The sequence below is a fragment of the Salmo trutta genome, chromosome 8 (genome assembly GCF_901001165.1).
Source record: "Salmo trutta chromosome 8, fSalTru1.1, whole genome shotgun sequence".
Classification (NCBI taxonomy): domain Eukaryota; kingdom Metazoa; phylum Chordata; class Actinopteri; order Salmoniformes; family Salmonidae; genus Salmo; species Salmo trutta.
The window spans coordinates 19532855-19542970 of NC_042964.1; positions in this window are offsets into that span (position 1 = coordinate 19532855).

A 10116-nucleotide genomic window follows, 5' to 3' on the forward strand; every position below is an offset into this window, starting at 1 on the left:
TATTAGACCTTTTAACATATAACACAATATCTAGGTAGTAAAAAATGTTAGATGCAACATTTGAACAACAATTTAGACCCCCCTCGGGTTATGATGTACAGTTGAAGTCGGAAGTTTACATACACTTAGGTTGGAGTCATTAAAACTAGTTTTTCAACCACTCCACAAATTTCTTGATAACAAACTATAGTTTGGGCAAGTCGGTTAGGACACCTACTTTGTGCGTAACACAAGTAATTTTTTTAAACAATTGTTTACAGACAGATTATTTCACTTATAATTCACTGTAGCACAATTCCAGTGGGTCAGAAGTTTACATACACTAATGTTGTGTCTTTGGCATCATTAACTCTGAAGACATGTTTTTATCAAATAACTCTCTGTAATTATTATTACGTGATTAAACTGATTAATCATGTAACTGTAATTAACTAGAAGGTCGGGGCACCAAGGAAAATATTCAGATTACAAAGTTATAATTTCCCTAATATAACTTCCAGATATTATAATATCTGATCGATTTGTCTCCTCATTAATGATGTGTTAGTTTACCTCACGTCAGTCTCATTCCAAACGTCGTAAATTGTTGTTATCTGCATGAACCCAGTCTTCACTAAGTCATCCATACATCAATTGTCTTAAAATCATTTATTTACTAAACTAAGTAATTCACAGAAAGCATACAAAACAGTAGGTATCGTTACAAAGCAATGGTAGAGGAATGTGCCCTAGTGGGCTAAACCGGCATGGCGGCTTGTTAAACAAACAAGGGGGGTGGGGGCAGCGGAGAAGACACTACAGAGTTGCTAAATATTAACAATTGATATGCTAATCCTTTGCACATGAATGCTCACTCATTCGGAAACAATTGCAATCAATATATATATTAAGCTCAGTGTGTCGTCGTGATCTTTGTTGGAGAGTTTCGTCTTCTCTCTCTCTCTCTCTCTTGGTTAGAATGGATCTTTCACAGCGACATTCATTAATGTCGTTATAGAATGGATGTTTCGTCGGTCTTCGCATTCAATGATACCGAATCCCTAGCTGCAGACTAGAAATTAATATCAAAGACTTGCTATTATTCTGTATCGATAGTTTAACCACGTGGTATGGTTAAAGTTCAGTAGAGGAATGCATGGTCAAACCTTGGCCCTCTCTTCTCGAGGTAAGCTGGTCTTCAGAAAGAAACCCTGGGTGGGGGATCATATACTGAACGTAGAAAAGGCTGTCACATGACGCCTGTCTGTGTCCCTGGGGGCGTGCCGGTGACTTAGTTAAGCTTTGAACAGAAATACAATTCTCTCACATTAACCTGTTGGGGGTAGGGGGCAGTATTTACACGGCCGGATAAAAAACGTACCCGATTTAATCTGGTTATTACTACTGCCCAGAAACTAGAATATGCATATAATTATTGGCTTTGGATAGAAAACACCCGAAAGTTTCTAAAACTGTTTGAATGGTGTCTGTGAGTATAACAGAACTCATATGGCAGGCAAAAACCTGAGAAGATTCCTTACAGGAAGTGGCCTGTCTGACCATTCCTTGAGCTTCTTGCCTCTGTTTATTGAAGACTGAGGATCTTTGCTGTAACGTGACACTTCCTACGGCTCCCATAGGCTCTCAGAAGGCGGGAAAAAGCTGAATGATGTCATTCCAGCCCCAGGCTGAAACACATTAGCGCTTTTGGCAAGTGGCCGATCAGAGGACAATGGGCTTAGGCGCTTGCACGAGTCGACCCCATGCTTTATTTTCTTTCGTCTTTTTACCTAAACGCAGATTCCCGGTCGGAATATTATCGCTTTTTTACGAGAAAAATGGCATAAAAATTGATTTTAAACAGCGGTTGACATGCTTCGAAGTACGGTAATGGAATATTTAGAATTTTTTTGTCACGAAATGCGTCGTGCTCATCACCCTTCTTTACCCTTTCAGATAGTGTCTTGAACGCACGAACAAAACGCCGCTGTTTGGATATAGCTATGGATTATTTGGGACCAAACCAACATTTGTTATTGAAGTAGAAGTCCTGGGAGTGCATTCTGACGAAGAACACCAAAGGTAATAAAATTTTTCTTATAGTAAATCTGACTTTGGTGAGTGCTAAACTTTCTGGGTGTCTAAATAGCTAGCCCTGTGATGCCGGGCTATCTACTTAGAATATTGCAAAATGTGCTTTCACCGAAAAGCTATTTTAAAATCGGACATATTGAGTGCATAGAGGAGTTCTGTATCTATAATTCTTCAAATAATTGTTATGCTTTTTGTGAACGTTTATCGTGAGTAATTTAGTAAATTTTTAGTAAATTCACCGGAAGTTTGCTAGTTCTGAACGTCACATGCTAATGTAAAAAGCTGGTTTTTGATATAAATATGAACTTGATTGAACAAAACAGGCATGTATTGTATAACATAATGTCCTAGGTGTGTCATCTGATGAAGATCATCAAAGGTTAGTGCTGCATTTAGCTGTCTTCTGGGTTTTTGTGACATTATATGCTAGCTTGAAAAATGGGTGTCTGATTATTTCTGTCTGGGTACTCTGCTGACATAATCTAATGTTTTGCTTTCGTTGTAAAGCCTTTTTGAAATCGGACAGTGTGGTTAGATTAACGAGAGTCTTGTCTTTAAAATGGTGTAAAATAGTCAGATGTTTGAGAAATTGAAGTAATAGCATTTCTAAGGTATTTGAATAACGCGCCACAGGATTCCACTGGCTGTTACGTAGGTGGGACGATTTCGTCCCGCCGACCCTAGAGAGGTTAACATCAGTACATAGCATCTCAACATATTCCAAATAGGTTTATCCTTATTCATTCAGTTGATACAACCATTTAGATGTAAGTCCCATAGCTGAGGCTATTATATAAACATTATTATGGTAATATGGCTGTATTGTCTCTCATGAGTTTCACAACATTGTAACCAAACGGACCAGTTCGTAGCTGGATTCTTCACCGATCTTTTATACCTTCTCCAGAACATAAATGTAGTTCGGTTCCCCCGTCCTGTGAGGTGGAAGAATTCCTTTGTCTCTCTATGAAACCCCTCTCTCTCCATACTGTGGCCATGAGGCAGGATATTCTCCTTGGGAATTTATGGCTGCCTTCACACAGCCTTGTGTCAGAAGTATGGAGGTCGGGGGATGGTGCATAGAAAAGGCCTGGTGCAGAGGGAGGGGGTTTCAACTGTGCTCGCTGTACCCAAAGAGGGCAACGTCATGACACTAAGTTGACTGTGCCTTTAAACCTGCTTGTAAAACTCCAGAAAATGATGTCATGGCTTTAGAAGCTTCTGATAGGCTAATTGACATCATTTGAGTCAATTGGAGGTGTACCTGTGGATGTATTTCAAGGCTTTACTTGACATCATGGGAAAATCAAAAGAAATCAGCCAAGACCTCAGAAAAATTGTAGACCTCCACAAGTCTGGTTCATCCTTGGGAGAAATTTCCAAACGCCTGAAGGTACCACGTTCATCTGTACAAACAATAGTACGCAAGTATAAACACCATGGGACCACAAAGCCGTCATAACGCTCAGGAAGGAGACGCATTCTATCTCCTAGAGATGAACGTACTTTGGTGTGAAAAGTGCAAATCAATCCCAGAACAACAGTAAAGGACCTTGTGAAGATGCTGGAGGAAACAGGTACAAAAGTATCTATATCCACAGTAAAACAAGTTCTATATAGACATAACCTGAAAGACCGCTCAGCAAGGAAGAAGCCACTGCTCCAAAACCGCCATTAAAAATGCGAGACTACAGTTTGCAACTGCACATCGGGACAAAGATCGTACTTTTTGGAGAAATGTCCTCTGGTCTGATGAAACAAAAATAGAACTGTTTGGCCATAATGACCATTGTTATGTTTGGAGTAAAAAGGGGGATGCTTACAAGCCGAAGAACACCATCCCAAACGTGAAGCATGGGGGTGGCAGCATCATGTTGTGGGAGTGCTTTGCTGCAGGAGGGACTGGTGCACTTCACAAAATAGATGGCATAATGAGGTAGGAAAATTATGTGGATATATTGAAGCAACATCTGAAAACATCAGTCAGGAAGTTAAAGCTTGGTCGCAAATGGGTCTTCCAAATGGACAATGACCCCAAGCAAACTTCCAAATTTGTGGCAAAATGGCTTAAAGACAACAAAGTCAAGGTATTGGAGTGGCCATCACAAAGCTCTGACCTCAATCCTATAGAAAATTTGTGGGCAGGTCTGAAAAAGCGTGTGCGAGCAAAGAGGCCTACAAACCTGACTCAGTTACACCAGCTCGGTCAGGAGGAATGGGTCAAAATTCACCCAATTTATTGTGGGAAGCTTGTGGAAGGCTACCAGAAACGTTTGACCCAAGTTTAACAATTTCAAAGGCAATGCTACCAAATACTAATTGAGTGTATGTAAACTTCTCACCCACTGGGAATGTGATGAAATAAATCAAATCTGAAATAAGTCATTCTCTCTACTATTATTCTGACATTTCACATTCTTAAAATAAAGTGATGATCTTAACTGACCTAAAACAGGGAATTTTTACTAGGATTAAACGTCAGGAATTGTGAAAAACGGAGTTTAAACGTATTTGGCTAAGGTGTATGTAAATTTCCAACTTCAACTGTATATGACATGATGATACATTGGCTATTTTAGTTTTCCTTTTTTATTTTTTATTTAAATGTTAATAATCCAAAAGTATATAATACAGATTATATTACAACTTCTTGTGTTTTGTCTTAATGATTGCTCTTTAGTAAATAGGAAACTCAACGTTTTGTTAGTTTGAGAAACATGAACTAGATATTTGTTTTATGTTTGTGAGACCTTGAAATGTACACAATGAGAAGTGATTTAGTAACAACAAATTTTAACCTGTAATTGTATCAAATATTGTATGTTTCAAACATTGTATGTTTGAATTAGCGCTCATTACTGTTTTCATCACTGCCTTGTAAACACATTCTTGTAAGTTGGAGCTATCCTACGTGATTATACGGGGCTGTTGTGCAGATTTGAGCATTTCTGGGTATGTCTCATAATAATAATAATAAAGATTGTGATAATAATAATATTGTTATATTACTTTTTTTAATAATACAAATCTGTCAATCAACCAAATGTATTTCTTAAAACCCCTTTTTGCATCAGCAGTTGTCACAAAGTGTTTTACAGATACCCAGTTTAAAAAATGTAAGACCCATCAATGCATATGCCGAAGCACAGCATCTAGGAAACACTCCCTAGGAGTCATAAACCTAGGATTAAAACTAGAGAGGAACCATGCTCCGAGGGCTGTGCTGAGTGGACATTTAAGAGTACCTGTGCACCTTATTGTTATTCAAGATGTTCCAACGTTCGTAGATGACCATCAGGGTCAGATAATCACCAGGGTGGCTATAGAGTGGGCAAAAGTTCAACACCCAGGAGTCAATGTCATGTCTTTTGTCTTTTTCATTGCCTGAGAGCGAGAGAGAGAGAGAGAGAGAGAGAGAGAGAAGATTTATTACATAAAGTTATCACAGATGCACACTATGTTATATTATATTAACATTATATTAATGATTTCCTAAAAATTGTCTTTCATAACTGTTGCAAAACATTGAAACGTTGCTAAATATTTGTTACGCTAGTATACATTGAGAGAGGTGGTAGAGAGAGAGAGAGAAATATTACCCGATTAAATAATAGATCATCACTCACACACACAGACATGGCTTCATAGTTGTTCATAGTTTGTAATCATAGTTTCTAGTCTGAGAGATTTTGATATAATAAGAGGATCAAATAGAACCTAAGAGAGCAGAAGCTATTGCTTACAAACAGTATGAATAAATACAATGGCTACTGCTCAATGGATACATAGACTTCACTTTAAAAAAAACATACATGTCAATTAAAACAATTAATACATATCATTCTTAAATAATGGATATATATCTATATACAAACATCACATTGAATATTCAACTCACCTTCAAAAAGCTCCATGAAGGAAGGAGCACTGGAGCCCCCCAGGGGTGCGTGCTCAGTCCCCTCCTGTACTCCCTGTTCACCCATGACTGCATGGCCAGCCACGACTCCAACACCATCATTAAGTTTGCAGACGACACAACAGTGGTAGGCCTGATCACCGATTCTGTTTGAATCATCCACCCCAGTTCTAAAAACTTTAGAAACCCTTTAATGGATTCCCTTTCATGCCTAGCCTATGAATATGTTAACTGATGACATTCCATCAAAACCATGTTGTTCTCAAAACAGTGACTTGTATAGAGAAATTACAGTATCCACGATGACAGTTAGACAGGTTCTCATGTTTTTTCATGTTTCATACTTCTAGTCAATTCAAGAATCTTAGTAATAAGAAGTCATCTGCTCAGACTAGCCTAACTTGATATATAATCAAATTGAACTCTGGGTGAGGATTGATCTTCTGGACTTATCACAGAGAAACCGAGATCTGACATCATATTTCATTCATTCGCAATCTATTTCCTTGCTTCAAGGAAATAGGCTCCCGAGTGGCGCAGCGGTCTAAGGCAAGCGGTCTAAGGCAAGCGGTCTCAGTGCAAGAGGTGTCACTACAGTCCCTGGTTTGAATCCAGGCTGTATCTCATCTGGCTGTGATCAAGAGTCCCATAGGGCAGCGCACAATTGGCCCAATGTTGTCCGGGTTTGGCTGGGGTAGGACGTCATTGTAAATAAGAATTTGTTCTTAACTGACCTGCCTAGTTAAATAAATCAAATAAAAATGAAGGAACAAATTTGCATACAGTATTGAAATAAATGAGTTCCCTAATCCCTAGAAACAAATAATATATTTGGTGAAATAGTACATTGTCAAATGCACAGTCTACCTGTGCTCCATGTGTTGGATATTTTCAACAATTACTGAACATGTATCAAATAATTTCCAACAATAAATGTGAGAAACCAATAATGGGTTCCCAGTTTCCATCAGCAGTCCTTCGAATCACATTGGGGAAAGTGCAACTGCAGGTCACTGCGGGCTTGTGTTAGATTGTGTGACTTCTTGCAAACACTAGGTAACTGATTAGATAATTATTTAATGCTGCATTCATAACAATTCTGAAAACTCAGAACCTCCAAGTTAAAATGAATGTGTAAGTTATTTGCGTATAGCTTCCTATTGGTTGATTCTGATACTTTCCAAGTGGGCAACTCAGGCATTATTGCCACATTCAAGACAACTTGGAAACTCGGAACCTCTGAGTTCAAATTTGCCTAAGTTGTTTGCGTAGAGCTTCTAATTGGTTGACTTTGATATTTACTAAGTGGGAAACTTGGATCTCATATTCCTACAACGAGTTTCCAAGTCCGAAATGTTAGAGTATTCGAGTTCCGAGTTGTCTTGAATGCGACACATCTTCCTACAACTAGTTTTCAAGACAGAAATGTTTGAGTTTCCTAATTCCGACACGTCATGAATGCAGCATAACACCAGTGCAACGTTTTAAGGTCTTATCCTCCAGGGTAAAAATATAATAAATATCAAGAGAAGGATATTAATAAGGTTGAATATTACAAAAGGCACGTCAGATCATAATGGCAGAGAAAGTGAAATCTCATGAAAAACAAATCAAGGGAATGATCATAGAAAACCTGAGCTTTGCTAAGCTTTGCTAATTGCTCAGTTCAACTTAATGAATAGTTGATTTCCTGCTGTATTAAATCATCAAAGACTGTGCTATTATGGTCACCTAGTTACCATCAGTATTATTTTGAATCACATAGGGTTGAGTGCAACTGCAGAAACCCGGGGGCCTCAGGAACAGCATGCACCCTGACTCTGGATGAGTGGTACCTCATTGGCCCAGGTTTTTAAATCCAGATCAAAATTACCCTGTGTTGTGTTAAATGTGGTCCCTCATTTTTGGATGTAGTTTTAAGACAAAATGGAAGCAAATCTCTAACATATCACCTCATGTGCTATTTCCTCTCAAATTCTATTTTAGTGGTCAACAATGTGGTTTTTAAAATCTGTATTTTGTATTGTCAATTATTGTATCATTGCAGAGTGACACTTAAATATTGTATACCTTTCTAATGCTATGCTACAAAGTTCATGTTATACAGTATGATCCCCTGACATTTGGTCGGAATATTTTCTGTCTTAGATTGAGGAACAAATGTGAATGGAGAAACATGACTGAGACAACAAGGGATCATTTTGATCTGGATAAAAATGTTGCCCTGTAGGCTACCATCAGGGCAGCCAGGAGACACACAGCAGCAGTGACCCCGAGGACAGCAGTCACAGTCGGTCTGTACTGAGGAGAGAAAGTGGCTCTGAAGTTGAATTTCCCCCTCTGTTAAATCATGTGATTTCTTTGAAACAGTAGATACCTGAATCACAAGCATTTACATCAGTATAAAGGTTTGACACACTCCACAGGGATAAACATGAAGAGCAGACCATAGTAAAGACCAAGTGAAGGATATATAAAATATTACTAAAGACAGGGGAAGGCAGGTGTGCGTAAATGATGGCTCGAGAGGTTTGAGTGAGTGCTTGCAGGGCAGCCTGTGTTGGCTGCTGCATTCTGTAAGGAATGACGCTGGAGAATAGAAGCAGGTACAGGGAGTTGACATTTAATTAGGAACGGACATGCAACAGGACAGGAACAGCGTCAGAACTGGGAAACACAAAGACAGACGACAAACAATGCAGCAGCGGGGGACAGAGCTGGGGAACTGACAAATATAGGGGAGGAAATAAACAGGAGATTGAGTGAGTCCAGGTGAGTCCAATATCGCTGATGCGCGTGACGAGGGAAGGCAGGTGTGCGTAAATGATGGTGGCAGGAGTGCGTAATGCAGGGCAGCCTGGCGCCCTCGAGCGCCAGGGGGGAAGAGCCGGCGCAGGCGTGACATATGTATTGATTTGAATATCTGTTTGACTCATGAAATTACAGGAGTTAATTGTGATATCTGTTTCCATTCTAAATAAATGTGCAAACATTTCTAAAAACATGTTTTCCCTTTGTCATTACGGGTTATTGTGTGTAGTTGTCACAAACGCAGCAGGAATGTGGATGCTCATCTTTATAATTTATTAAATAAAGAGAACCTCAAAAACAACAAAACAAAGACAGACGACAGTTTCACAGGCTAAGAACACTAGCAATGCAAAAGACAACTACCCACAAAATCCCCAGGTGAAAACAAGCATCTAATATATGACTCCCAATCAGGAACAACGACGTACAGCTGTTCCTGATCGGGAGCCACACAAACCACACAGAAATAGACAGACTAGAAAACCATAGAAAACCAACACTAGAACATATACTCAAACCCCAGACTACATAAACCAAACACCCCTTAAATAACACACACAACCCCAAACATACAAAACAAATACCCTTCTGCCACATCCTGACCAAATTATAATACAATACTCCCTCTGCTGGTCAGGACGTGACAGTAGTTGGGTGAGAGATTATATATATTTTTTATACATTTTGAATTTAGGCTGTAACACAACAAACTATGGAATAAGTCAAGCCACTGTAAGTATAAAGCAGACCTTATTAACAACAGGGCCTATTTTCAACAGTCTCTTTGACAGGTGACCTAAATCAAATACATTCTTACCCTGACCATATACACCAGAGTGAGGCAGGGTTGTGCAGTGTTTCTCAACTTGATTTTTCTTCCTTGTGAGACGGCCTACATTAAACTAGCACTGTAGAACTGACTAAATGAGTGTCCATTAACCATCTCAGGGACCAGCTAGCAACATCCTACGAACCAGAGTTTGAGAACCAAAAAATTGGTGTTAAAAACAACACAATTTGGGGTATTTGGTAACCCAGCGCTGGGTAAAAATTAAGGACAAATCACACCCAGTTGAGTTGCGTGGCTAATCCAACAAATTGGGTGTCTTGGATTACCCAAACAAGGGTTAATTTAACCATCAGTTGGGTATTTTTAACTCTCATGCTGGGTTGACAAAGCAACTGTGTCATTTTGAATGTAAGGTTATTTTCAAAAGGTGTTGCTTTTTAGGGGTGTGACATTCAGCTAGATCTTATTGGCCACACTGTGAGAGTGAATGTCATCCCATTTCATCATAATAAGCTTACATACCACA